The 14,930-nt window shown below is 35.9% G+C and overlaps 2 protein-coding genes across 6 annotated transcripts in view; one reads left to right on the top strand and one right to left on the bottom strand.

Annotated features, from left to right (window-relative positions):
- Positions 1-14,930, bottom strand: part of MCPH1 (microcephalin 1) — a gene marked incomplete at both ends in the record, with an annotated part of 125,413 nt that overhangs the window by 42,962 nt on the left and 67,521 nt on the right. The gene's annotated exons all lie outside the window — the stretch shown is intronic.
- Positions 1-14,930, top strand: part of ANGPT2 (angiopoietin 2) — a gene marked incomplete at both ends in the record, with an annotated part of 38,949 nt that overhangs the window by 5,926 nt on the left and 18,093 nt on the right. The gene's annotated exons all lie outside the window — the stretch shown is intronic.

Genomic DNA, 14,930 nt, shown 5'->3' with positions numbered 1-14,930 from the left:
GATTCTGATGTCTTCCCGTTCCCATATACTGACAGAATCAGAGAATGGTTTGAGTTGGAAGGGACCTTCAAAGATCATCAAGTCCAATCCCCCTGCCATGGGCAGGGACACCTTCCGCTAGGCCAGGTTGCTCAAAGCCCCATCCAACCTGGTCTTGAACACTTCCAGGGACTGGGCATCCACAGCTTCTCTTGGGCAACTTGTGCCAGTGTCTCAGCACCCTTACCATAAAAAAAATTCTTCCTGGATCAGAACATACAAGTTGTACTTCAGAGAAAAAGGGTTCTGCAATTTAGCTAGCAGCAAGACACTAAGGAAGCTTTAAAGATACCCACACATACTGCAGAATGGGAAATGGGAAAAATTGTCTCTTGAAAAAAAAATAAAAATTCATGTAAATACTAGTATATGAAACAAGGATGTCACACAGAGAAAATATTTTGTTAGCCCAAATGCTCTCACTAGGAAATCTCTCACTGTTAATAACAGCTAAATTACTGAGAAAACATTTTGTCAGTGGACCGTAAGTGTCAATATAATGTTAAAGAAAAGGAGAGTTTCTATGGCACTGAGTAAGAAGTTTCAGAAATAAGCACAGATAATTTCATCTGCCACTTTATTCCTTCAGTTTCTTGGACTAACCAATATAAATTACTGGTAAAGAAATAATAGGAGCATCAGATAATTTCATAGGAAAAAAAATGTATGGCATAGTAATTTAGCACTTAGAAATGCCTTACAGATACAGCACATTCCACAGTGGAACAAATTAAACCAAATAGCCTTACACACACACATACACAGAATTGCTTTACAACTGGAAATACTGTGATCATTTCATTTCCTTTAACATACATATCTCTAGGAAATGGGGAGAGGAAAAAAAGAATTGTATTTATTCTGTAGTGAGAATTAATGAAATACTAGTTTGTGAATCTAAGGTCTATTCCAAGTAAACCAAGTTTGGAGGAAATGTTAAAGAATTCTTCAGGTTACAAAATCCAGATCCATGTTTTGTATAAAATAAATCCCACACCTAAATAGTTCTGCAAACACTCACTGTCAGTTTTCAAGCTGCCTAGCAAAATGCATTACTACTCCTTAAATGTAATTTAAAAAAAAAATGCTTACTGTGTTCTGAATAATCACTGAAAATGCTATTAGTTTTTATCATTTGTGAAACAGGTTAAACCTAAATTAAGATGTTTACTAAGCTCAGCAAATGTATCCTTTAATTTGTATGATTAGGAGATATCTGTTTTCATTCCAACTTCCAACACATTATGGCTGAGTCTGGAGAGAAAGAAGCTGAAGGAACTTTGCTGCTGTCTTTATACTGCCAATATGAAGATTTATCAGTTTATCTAATAACCTTTCAGGAGCCTACTAAGGTCACAAAAAGGTCTTACTGCTAAAAAGAGAAGGCTGATAGAATATGCAACCTTCTCTTTGTTACCCCCTCTCTGTGTTAGCAAAAATATGGATGGAAAACCAGTATTCTTCAAAGCATTACATTTTTCACAGAAGCTGTAGGGAGTGAAACATTTCTCTCTCCAGATGAGTGAGTATTTCAGAATTCTTACATGACAGCAACTTTCTTTCCAATTCAGCTGTATCTAAAGATTCCTATTAAACCCAAGCAGCGTACAGTGTCCTAACTTCGCTTAAACTCCCTTTAATATTGTAGGGAAAAAAATTATCTTTTCAGTTTTGTATTGGTGTGCAGGTCACAAGCATCCTGATAGAGTTTAAAAGAAACAGAAAGTATATAGGGTTCTTTTACCCTCTGTGGAACAATATATCAACTTTCTATCATTGGTTTTGGACAAGGATTAAACTCTGTATTGTGGTAACACAGCTGAGAGTTTAATAGTCTATTTTATTGAATAGCTAGCTACATCTTATTATTTAAGTTTCCACAAGGAGGAAAAAAAAAGCTTTGCTTGATACATTACAGCTCTCTCAATGTAAGCAACTGAAATTCTTTAAAAGGCATTCAATTTTTAGACTCTTCAGTACCTTTCAATAATGTAACCATCAAGAAATTGAAGGCAGCTACATGCATTTCAAAAGCTGTGCTTAAGCATGCATGAAGACCAGAATAATTCAGTATAAAGTCAAAACTAGCATATTAGAACATTTTGGTGTGGTACAGCATAATCAACCACACAACTGTCATAATTTGTTCTACTTCAGTTTTAGTTTGCTTTTCGAATAGTGTCAAAACCACATGAAAACACACTAGAGGAACGTCTGATCTTTAACTATCACTCCACTTAATATAACTTTTTCACACAAAGAAAAGCTAAAAGTTCTTATCATAGAAGAAAAACTGTATTCATTTAAAAACAGTAGCATCTTCTTCAAATGTCTAGTATAGAAGTGAGTAAGCAGTGTATTAAGCCCTGTCCAGAGAGCAGCTCTGCAGCCCTGTTCATTCGCACGCTGCAAGCAGCAGGAGTCATTCACCTCGTGTACTCATGCTATCAGCTTAATCGCTATGCTTGCTTTTTGGTTCAGGCCTGCACCTGACGTGCGTGATCCTGGAAGGAAAAAGCCTCTTTTGTTCCATTCTGTCAGGGTGTGGGAATGGGGAGACACCCAGCGCAGTGGAAAGGACATTTCCTGGGCAATAGCCATAGCCCTCACCCCACCAGCAGCTCCCCTACATATGACATGACATCAGCACACCGGAGGCCTGCTGCTCATCATATGACCTGATATATAGTCTTACGCTGATGTATTTGAGTCACCTGAGAGGTTTAATTTTGATAGCTGGCACCTGAAAACCTTTTTAGTTTTGTCTTCCTCCACAGAATTTGTAGACATCATACTAAGACACTTCATATACTTCTTTTAGGTCCTTTCCTTTGAACTACAACATTATGTTCTGTGCACCAATTTTCCTCCCCATTTTCCATTTTCAAGGTGTAACCACCTGCAAGATATTACTTCAAAGTCACTGTTTCAAAGTGAAATATAAAACAGCTCCTTAAGGAGAATGTGCCAGTTGGCCAAGAAGCAGTAGCCTCATTTTTCCATGGTACCAGTTGTCAACTGACAATCTCAGCCGTGCAAAAAGTCAACATTCAAACATCAAAAAAGCTGCACATCAAAAATGACATATATGTAGCAATGGAAAACACTCTTGCCCTACTTTCCTATTGCAATCACAGATATCCTGTCCATTCAGACAGTTCAATATTCAAGAAAATTCCCTGGTGAAGACTTAATGAAACAATTTCCACGTTTTTTGCTTTTCTTTTCAGAAAGTTTTTCCATAAACAGGGTAATTCAGCTATTCAAAGGGAACACCAACTTCCAGTTTCTTAATACAACTTTTAAAAAAAATGGATAAAGTAGGCAAAAGACAGCTTAAGTGAATCAGTAAAGTGAGACAAAATCTTGTATTTTTCTGCTTCTAAGGAACTGATTTGAGTAAAACTAAACTTCCCTGCATGAAGTCTGAACTTCGTCCATATTAACTATCCCTGTGTTTTTCACTTATGTCAAAATTCCATCCTGATACCAGATTTTCTGACAGATATAATGATTGCCTATAAATAAGAGTAAATTGAAAACCCCTGTTGCAGCTACTGAAGCCTTTCTGGGAACGTTTTCTGAAAACTACTCTGGCATGATGAAATAAGGTTCAAATAACTAGAAGGTAAACCCCAAAACTAATAACCCTCAGAAATGTATAAACTGCAACAAATATAAGCAATCTGACCCTGTCTTACCACGTACAAGCAAGGATTCTGACAGCTACAGTTTACCAGCTATAGAAATACAGTTAGTAATACCCTGATTCTTTTCCCTGGCACTTTAGTTTATTTGACTTGCATCTAGGGAAAATTTATCCGTGTTTGGAGTTCAGCTTCTTTGTTATGGTAAACTTTATTATTTTAAAAGGCTCTAAGGACAGCATACAAAAACCTAGCTGTGCTCAAAACAAGTAGAAAACCCCCTACTGACTTCTTAGTGAAACTTAGGTTTCATCTGATGTATCTAAAAACTCATTTGACTCAAAAGATGATTTTTTTTTTGATTATTTGAAGTTGATAATGGAGCAAACCAGTAAATCAGGCATGTTCTTTAAGGCATACTTCATGTGGACTGTCTCTAACTAGTAAGGATGCTATTAGAATAGAAAAAAAGAGTGATCATTTTAATCACAAGGAAATACACATTTTCCTTTTCTTGTCCCTCTCAAGTCCATGTGGGAGTAACATTTCCCAAGAGTCTCATCTAAGTCAAGTCCTTCGCACTCACCATTTTCCTCAGTGAATTTCCTTCCTATTTCACAATGTTTTTTAACCCTCAAGCCAATCAGACAATTCCTGCCTCATCTGGCTTTAAGATCAGTCTTCCAGCCCCCTTTGGCAGCTCATTGCCTTTATGAATTCCTCTCTGTGACACATCCATTTTAAAAATTCTGCTCACACAGATTCAGTTTGGTTTTTTTTTTAAGCTCCCTCCTTCTTTCCCTTCATTAAGACCATTCAGCTTACTGGCTGCCCAGTCTGAACTCCCTTTTCTTTATCTCCCCTGTCATTCAGGATTCTCAGATCTGGGTTCTTTTGTCCTCATGGTTAAATCTGTTTTTAAGCCTCATCTATATGGATAGTCTCCTGGGTATTAAGACAGATAGCTTCTTTTTCCAGTGAGCTGCATACAGTATCAATGATGATGTACTTTCTCCATTGCTGGTTGTGGTTACTCATCTTCAGAGCAGTATTTTGCATCCAAGGGAGTCTCTGGAAAATGCATTTAAAATTCTGCCTGTTCAGTGGCCCATCCCATCAGATCCTGACAGACAGGGACAGCTTCCTCCCATAAAATACCCATCTTATAACACATATCTTTGTTCTCAGCCATTTTTGCTGAGAGTTCCTCCTGTTCTATAGCACTACAATCAATGCCAGTAGCATCATTTGTTTTGAGAAGATTCTGGCTCCAGTTTCTGGTCTTTACAGAATGGCACCAACTGGCAGCTGCCTTTCAGGCTTTCAGGAGCGCTGGCTGGGACTCATCTCCAGAGAAGACTGTCGCTGCCCGAGTGCTCTGTGGGGCACCAGAGTCAACAAGGAACTTTTGGAAACAAGGGATGGAAAGACTTTTCTTCTTGGTTCTGTTCCAACAAACTGCCTGCTTTTAGATGGATAATCCTAGCTATTGACGCAAAATTTAAAAAAAGTATTTTTAATCAGGATTACATAATTTTAAATATTTTTTTTCCTGCATCACACACTGCATTTTGCTTCTGCAACATGATGCCTACATGTGCTAATCTTATTTCCAAATATTTGTGTTTGTTCACTCTTAACACAGTACCTTCCCATTTTATCTTTCAAGTACAGCATTCCTCAGAAGCTTTTGCTTTAAAGATTCTTAACTGTGCTAATGGAACAGCAAAGGGAAATAAACAAGTGGCATTTGACAAGAACATATAAAGATGCTCAGTTTTTTAACCAAATGGAGATGACCACTTGAGCTTCCCTTACTTTAGGCAGCCCTTAGTGCTTTCTGTAGTACAGTCCAGTCCATTTTTATTTCAGGGTCCTGCTTCCCCCAAGTGTTTTGGAAAACTCAGGGTTTGGTCTAGCACTTGAAGAAATTTTGAACTAGTGATGAAAATGTAGCTAGCAAATTAGCAATGGAAACTGTGGAGAGAGAGATGCAGCGTATCTTAAAAAACTAACTACAGCATTTAAAAGAGTAAATTCAGTCCTTCAAAACCGAAAGCTGAAATAAGCATCTGGTGTGCACTGTCTCAAAGCCTTGAGCATTCAAAATTTGGCAGGCCTTCAGCTCAAATGACTGGCTCTCTCTTGGTAAAATCATCATCGAGGCTTCTTCTTTAAGAAAAAAATCTTACAAAAGCTCCATAAACTATATTTAGAAGCCAGTATGTTGCAAAGTTTAAGAATTTCTCAAAATGCTTTCAGTTTCCTTTATCTGTGAGGTTTAATAAAACCTAATGATTTTTCATGCTGAAAGATGCTCTGTGAACACAGCTTTCAAACAGGAGACACCCAGTTTTATAGCTTACAAAAGGGACTAATTGTGTTCCACAGCTTCCTAACTAGTTTGATCCTTGAACTCAGAATCATTCTTCCTTCTGGTTGGAAGTGGAATGCAAGATGAGTGCTTCCCTAGAAAGCAATGCTGAGAATGAACTGTGAATGCCCAGCTCTTTTTCATTTCCCCAATAACATACTTTGAAAAGAGGAATTTGCTTCATATTTCCTCACAAGATTGCCTTATGATTTGCTCCATCACATCATGAGCTATTCTCTAAAATAGTTTGTTCTGTTGAACGAGGAGTTCCTAAGAAAAATTAACTTGATATTGTAAGTTGAGATAAAAAAGATAAATGGTTTTATATGTTAAGAAAAATCTGTGACACATACAGATTTGCTAAAAATATTGTAAAGTTTATAAAGTTATATACGGCTACATACCAAACGTCTTCAATGAAAAATGTCATAAGTATCCCCCACCAGCATACTTGATTATAAGTTTATTTCAGTTGCCTGTTGCTCAAGGGGAAAGGATTACTTTAGATCTGGGATAGCAAGTGTTTCTTCAAATGTGGCCTTTTTAGGGTAGAATCTCATCTTTACACTAGCCTCATAAAGTCCTGATTTGATAATCTGATGGTAGCATGCAAGTAAAAATATAACTGAAAACAGGTAGGCTTGTCTCTAAAAAGTGTGAATATTCAATGTGTGAAATTATAGCCCAATGCCATGACCTAGTATTTAAAAATTAAATATCCATTGGCAGTGTTTCTTATACTGTTCATGAATAAGAAATCCTAATTTTGAATGTTGGTGGCTTGTTGCACATAACAAGGAATATTTATATTCATTTCAGTGAATGGCAGAAGCATCATTGGCTTCTTGTCTTCCCGGCTTCAGTGCTACTGAGCTTTGGCAAAATGCCATTCATGACTCACTCTATTTATTTATTTATTCTTTATTTTTAGACTAATGGGAACTTTATGAATTCCTTCCCTGATTTCTAAGAGAAATACCAGTTAGCTGTGATGTTGAAAAATGGTGATTCAGAATCTTAGACTACGGTCTTAATGAATATCCTTAACTGCTAATGAGAACGGTTAATCACCAAATGATTGATTTTAGTTCTGAAGACAGTGTTGTTAAATTTTGATTTTAAATTATTTATGTACCCATATAGAATATTTAGTTTGAGTATGTAGTTTCTATTAACAACACGTTTTTGAAATCTCAAGAATATTTTTCATTTACGATTTTATTTACATCTTCTAAAAAAAACGCACTGTAAAACATATTTGCGTCATATATAGTATAAAGAGCCTATATCATCCTCCATGTGACAAACCAAGTGAAAACACATGTGCAGTTAGGAAAGCAGTAGTGTAGTATCACACGTACTAAACAAGCTCAGTGTTTGGAATGGTGGGAGCTCAACTCTAAGACAGTCTTTGGGATAGTTTCCACTCTCAAAGCCTCTTCCCTTTTCCTGTGCACTCTTCTGCTTTTTCTAGGTCATCATTTTTATTCTACCTTCTGTAGTTAGTTAAAAACATACAGAAGAATGTGTGATCATGCTGTAATACCTTTTAGTATTAGGTACAAAATCAGTCAAGAACACAGAGTGACAGTCATTCTTCATAAATATTTGTGCAGACAATTAAGGTGTTTCATGCATTTAGTTTCATGTTGTATTAATGAAATACTTGTTTTTTGTTCAAGTAGATTATTGCCAGTGAAGGGGGCATTTTTTCCCTTCTGCTTCAAAGTGTAAATTATAAAAGCACAACAAACAGATTCCTCCAAATGAGATGTAACCAGATATGATAATACGTCGGTAAACTTGCATTTAGTGCATTAACTGAGCCATGTCCTGTGTATAATTTACTTTAAAGTATTTACTGTTTTAAGAGTTAGCATTTAAACCTTCTGTATTTTATTACACAATTTTAGCATGAATATTTTCCAATAAATCACAGCTTGCTTTCAGCTAGTATCCATTTATGACGTTACTTTCACCTTTTGTTTGCTGACAGGAAAATGAGATAAGAGAAAAATCTTAGCTGGAGGTCTGGACAGGCAGACCTGCTCAATGGGGCATGTAAGAAGTTAATAGTGTGGAGACATCTCAAGCATTTCCATATACATTCCCAAAAGATTTTTTCCCCTCCCTTGAGAAACAACACATAGTCCATTGGGATTTCCTGCCCCAGGGAAAACAAAAGACAATTTAAAATGTCTGTTTTCCAGACATGATTGCTTTTTTTTTTTTTCTTCTGCAATGTACTAATTTTTTCCAAAAGTTACAAGCTACTAAAATTGATAACTGACTTTCAGAAAACATAGAGAAATATATTATTTTATTAAAAGCTGATTTAAAATAGCTTAAGGTCTGATTGATGGGGATTGATGAAATGCCCTTAAAAATATGTTCCCTTAGGTCTGTCAAGATAAATGGATCTTGGAAGGGATAGTGATTCTTCAATTTTTTTCCTAACTTTAAGCAGTAGCAACATTGATAGACTGTAAAAACAAATATGAAAAGCTATTTTAAAGAAAACAAAACTGTCTGAAAAATTGTTCGGTTTTTTTTTTTCAGTATTTTGTCTTCAGAACACCGATACATTGCAGTGATGTGGAAATACAAATATAAACATAGAGAGTCTGGCAATATGGTGCTCCATTCATTACAAATATGCACAGTAAGCAGCATGTGTGGTGTATGTATGTAGGCAAAATACTTCATATTGCCTATACAAACTGCTGTGATGAAATTGAGACAGTATGCTCTTCTTTTTATAAAGTCTACATGACCCTTCATGGTTATCCATGTTCAGTGGAATCCAAAAAGATAGTGTCATCCCAGGAAAGCCTGCCTAGTGTGCAGATTTCTATTATACTACAAGCAAACAATTTAGATATTTAGTATTTTAATTTAAAGTGAAGTCCGTTAAAATAGTCTTTGACAAAACTGTATTTTCTGTCTTGATATACGAAACTGTGTCTGTGAATCAGAAATTTAAGGATTCTGTGGTGTATGTGGATGACAAGGAGACAGTTGCACCTTAGCACAGAGTTTGAAAAAAAAATAAAGTTTCAAATTATGCACTAAATTCTACTTCAGATGACTCATGGAGAAACCAGATGTGGCCACAATCCAAAGAACGTTGCCACTCTGAAACAAGGGAAGGTATGTGAGACCAATCTTTACTGTGTTAAAGATAACTCAAGTCAGCTAGAGCATGAGAAGCAGGAAGGTCTCACCTGTACTCCGAAAAAGTATTCAGGAAGAGAATTGATGAGACCCATCAGTGGTATTCTTATTTTTCCACTGTTCTACTATAACAGAGCAAAACTGATTATGGATGCTTAAGTCCATTTTATGTCTTGCTCAGTTTTACGTATAAATTAAACATCTTAAGGAACAAAATGCCAGGATGGTGACCACAGGTATTGGAAGGGGCTGATCAAGTTTCTTTGGTTTAAATTCACAAAGATAAGTTTTGACCAAACCACAGGACATTTTTAGGAGGGATGCAAGAACAATAACTCAAAAAGCTTTTGACAGCTTAATGCATGTCAAACACTGTAGTTTCAATGCATATTTAAAAAATGCTGTAAATGTGTATTTTCTCTTGCTAGGTTTTCTGTTGGGTCTACTCCACTTTTGGAAATTCAAAACAAAAATTGGAGGAAAAACACTACAGACATACCATTATCCCTGCAATTTTTTCCATATCTACATTAGATGACTATGCATGCAATATGTGTTGTAATACCACCTGTTCAATATTTCTGCAAGTTCTTTTGAACTATTTATTAAAAGAATTTACTAAGCACAATTAAGGTCTGAATAGCTGTTTCTCATGGAAAACTTATGCACATTCTTCAGTTTTCCACCTTGAAAATTCGAAGAAAGCTAGTTTTAGTTAAACTATTCTAAATTTATCAGACTGCTGCTGCCAAAAATGTGAAGGATCTAAAACTTCAAATTAATGGCAGGACAACATTTGGTTTTCACTGCAATTACAGGAAGATAATGACCCTCATTAATTTTTCAGTAAATTGATCTGTAATGTGGACACAAACTATATAACAGTAATCAGGAGGGCTCTTATTTAAGCAAGAATTGGCAACCATTCACAAAGGATTAATACCATCTCTTCCTATGGTTAGAAAACAAAAATTTCTTTTAACATACACCCTACATGTTGTCTTTTCTTTCTTGCCAATTTAAAGCTTGCTTAAAAGCAAGCAATCTTGGCTATAAAAGCAAAGTTTTGGAATGTGCTCCAATATGTTTGATCTGTCCTCATTCTTTTGGCAACATAACTAAAGTATTTTTGTCAAATTTTATGACTTTGTATGATTTGAAGTAATAAAACATGACAGCCCCAGACTGATGACCTTAGAGAATTTTGTCTCTCTAAAAGTGCATCATCACAACTATATTACAAACTTTAATTGTGAAATAATTTTTTCAATTTCCCAGCTGTTCTTTCAATTTAAGCATACTCTAAGAGACATGCTTTTTTCCCATCTGTGCTTTAATTTTTTATATTTACTTTCTTCAAGAATACATGCCAGCCAAAGCCTTACACAAAAAAATAGAATGTTTCATGAAAAAATCTCACAAAGAATCACTGAAATGATATCAACTAACTAGTCCCTCTTTGAAATCTGGAGTTATTACAATCTCTTTCCTTCTTTGCAGTTTTCTTAAGATGGGATTCATTAATTGACTTACTCCCTCACAAACAGGATTTCTAAAAAAAGATGCATCACTAGTAGTCAGCTATTGGGTTTTGACCATTACTTTGTCCAAAATAACCATCCTGTAATCAAGGTTAACATATATTAACATTTAAGCCTTATAGCCAGCTATTAATTGAATTAAAAAGAGATTCAAAATTATCTTCCCGTAACTAGCCATGTGGAAAAGAAGCAATTTGGCAAATAATCCCTGCTGCATCTTCCAAATTTGAGCAAAATATTGGAGAAGGCAGACATGAGGTTCAAACAAAGTGCCAAGCTTCTGAACTCATGGATAGGGACTGAAGCATTTAATTCCTGTGCCATTCCCTCTTGTCACTGACTCAAGTAATTCTCCCCTCCTCAGAAATTCTGAGTGTGCTACTGCTTATAAAGGAAGGAGGCTCCTTGGCTAGAGCTGATGAATAGTACTCTGAAAAAAAGTGTGTCACAAAGAACTCCAGTCTTGCAAAACGGCTGCTAATCCTCAGTGTTTTCAGTAAAGCTCAGCCTTGGCTGCCTTAAGTGGAGCCTCTGTTGAAAAAGGTCTTTCACCCCCCAGCCAGGGAAAGCCCAGGAGCCTTGCTTTGCGAGGGTTTGCAATGGGAACATGTTCTGCTCTTGCTAAGGTCAGTAGGTGATGATGGGAATTTTGGATGAAAGTAAGTCTTTTGTTCATCTTTGAAGAAAGATGAAAGTAAGCACCGGCCACTAAAAATATATATATATATATAAAAAATTGTTAAAAGTCCTATTTTCTACAGTTTTGCATTTTACAATGCAGAAGGAGGTGAATATAAGGAAAAAAGAATGAGTGTTTATCTTTGTTCAAGTCAGGAAAAGAGATTATACAATATGTACATGCAGAGAATGCACAAAAGTGAGAGTGGATTAGTGAGTATGAAGGAAAGAATAGAAGGGGTCTATGTAGTCATGTTTTGTAGGATGTTTAAGAAAAGAAAAAAAGCATAAGAACCTCCAAAGGCAGTCACTAAGTCAATATAATTTTGGTGCTTCATGTTGCTCTAAATTAGAATAAATGAGACAGATCATGATACTGCCCATAAATTTTAAAATAAATCCCTTTTGATATTCATATTTCATACTTTCAAGTAAGCAGTAATAACATATTCCCAAAGTTGCTTATTGAATATTTTTAAGTTGAAGAACAGATTTGAAGACAAGCTGTTAAACTGGAGCCAAGATAATATTTCAATGATTTAGAATACATCACATGAATGAGATACTATTTGAGAAAAGAGTAGATATTGTAGAGCTTAGATACTTGGCAAAAGGCTTATACATACAGATGTTAAAGACAAATTACCAAAGTGCAGATCTGTGTGTCCAAACAAAACTGCTTTCTAAGGTTGCAAGCATAGTGACAAGGGGTATAAAAATCTGGCAACCAGAACCACCAGATGCCTTAAATTGTAATCACAAGTTTTGCCGCACTGTAATCAGAACAACCTTACGGCTGTGTGTTTCAACTGGGAAATTGCCTAAGCCTACCTTAAAATGTTTATCCTACCTTTAAGCCCAGAATTAACTCATTTTCTAGTAGTGGGTTTTGGAATAGCTCAGTGATAACATTTTCAAAGAAGTCATGCAGTTCTGTAATCCTATTTGAAGACACGACTTTACTCAGATTCTCGTTCCAATCTCTCGCTAAGTGAACAAAGAACTATTCTTGAAGCATGAGGTTTAATATCCAATATTGATCAATCTTTCTTTGTTGAACTACTTATTGCTCCCCCCCGCCCTGGTCATCCTTTTTTTCTAAGTTAAAAAAAGACACAATATTTTCAATGATTTCTCATATTGTAGCTCTCTGACACCTGAGATATCTCACTCCTTTTTTCTCTCTATGGCCCTTGTTTTTCCAATGTTCCTTCTAACTGTGGATGTAGACTGAGTATTCCAGGTGAGGCCATATCTTTCATCTTTATAAAGGCAAAACAATAGTTGACTGTGACACTAAAGCAAATAAAATGCATTCTAGAGTTCTCTCTTGATTTTCTTTTAACAGAGGTGCATTTGAGCAAAGGTCTTTTCCAGTTGTCTACAGTGATGTCCAGTTCTCCAGCTTCAGTTTCTAAAGTTAATTTGGACTCATATAAATTGTTTAATCTGCAGATGTCTATCCTTTTCAGAGGGACACATATTAATTTTTGGTCTCAGTCTTCATCAAGTATAATCTAACTTTAGTCACTTATTTTGATATGTATAAAAACCTTTGAAATTTCACATGTCTCCTTGGACTGTAGTGCACTAAATACAATCTTGCTCCACTTTTTAAATTAAATTATCACTGTGCTATAACATCTCATAGCCTAATCTTCAAGGCCCAAATATATCTTACCATTACTACAAAATTAAAGGCTGCTGATCTTACTTTAGCAGAAAAGAAGAAGCTGACCTAAAAGATGTCACCAAAGTCGTAAAAAAAAAATCCTTTTGTTCAAATTAGACGTGTCTCTGGCGGAGAAGCTTTTGAAAATGAGGAATATCCTCGAGCAAAAAGTAACACTTAAGAACTGATCCTGTGAATAGGAAGAACTTGACTTGCCATAGTGTAATGGCAATTGAATACACCCATGTTAGATTATCGTGCCAAAACCCAGTTGATCGTGTGGTCACTTTTTGTATTCAAAAAGGTGATTGTGCAAAAACAACAACCCAAACACAATATCACCAAAAACCCACCTAAGGATTCTCTAAAGGCTACTTTTAAATCCTGGTGGTATATCTGGGAAGCAAGTACCCTTATGCACAGTGTAACAGACGCCCGTCAAAGCCTGTGTCAGATCTGACACCTGTTGTACATAGCGGTTCACCAGATGCATGGGGAGAAAGGAGTGAAAAAATACTGCTTTGACAGTTTGGTCACACTGGATAAAAAGAAATTATGCTTATTTCAAACTAAGAATATACTTCCAGTTCTAGAAATTTTTACTTCTTACTCCACCCTATTTTCGTCATTTGTCACTTTTAAAAACCAGCTGTGGAGTCAGAAAAACAAAAACCAAAACCCACAACAGTCCTTGCTCAAGAAATATTGAAGGGGGAAACTTTTCCAAGCTGTTAGATCTGGCAATTGATCTTTAGCTGGTCAGAAGCAGAATGGCTATATCTGAACAATGGTTTGACAGAATATTAAATCATAACCTGCTTTTTCCTCACTGCTATGGAAAGCAGCCATACAATAATGATCAAAGCTCCTCCTCACTGCAAACCACTATTCATATCTAAATAGGATTATCAAAATAATATTTAAAAAAAATCAAGATATTAACTTGTTTTACCATTTTCCTTAGATTAGGTATTGGTGACACTTTATAATTTGTGCTTAATGACACTAGCTGTTTATTATTAGCTAGTATCCTCTCTGTAGGTACAGCATGAAACTCAAAAATTATTATGGTTCTCTTGCTAGAACAATGTTGAAGTAAAGTAGAAGTTTGATTCTAGAAAATTTCTCAGTCAACAACAAAAAAATGACCACAGGGCCCAGATTTTTAACAGAGAGTTCAAACACAAGCAATGACTCATGAAAGAAATAGGAAATATTTTTAAAGTTATTGAGAAAATTACATTAAGGGAACATGGAGAAAAGTCTGACTGCCTTTGGGTAATCCAGAGGCATGGAAAGAAAGACTTCATGAAAGGTTAAATGAATTTTCTCCTTGCTACTAATTTTCTACTTGATTTCCTTGAAAGCAGTGTACTCTATTATGACTACCGAAAAAAGCCTTATTAGTTTAGACATAGAAATGGCTTCAGAATCAAGTATTTAAGACAGCTTTTGCATTCCCAAATATTAAGTATTTAGAGTATTTATAGGTTTTCCTACTGTTTCGTGTCTTTATTTGAAATTCTCTCTGACAAAAATGTGCGCATAAGAGTGTTAAGTGACATCTGACCTCTTCTCTGACTTCTAGCCATGTGATGAAATATGCTTTTGAAAATATTTAAGTCTAGATACAGGAAGATGACTAAACTCCTAAGCTTTTGTCTTCCAAAAAATTCCCATCGCTGCTGAAGCTGGTGAAGCTCCTCTGGTGGTTACAACAGTGGGAGCACTGAGGCTTCCAAGCGTCCGCCAGCGTTCTCACCGCTGTGCCTTCTGCTTACCTCCTGCAAATCTCTGTTCCTGCC

This window comes from Nesoenas mayeri (assembly GCF_963082525.1).
Source record: "Nesoenas mayeri genome assembly, chromosome: 3".
NCBI lineage: Eukaryota > Metazoa > Chordata > Aves > Columbiformes > Columbidae > Nesoenas > Nesoenas mayeri.
Note: the sequence above shows the minus strand (reverse complement) of the source record. Positions and strands in the feature narration are given on the sequence as shown.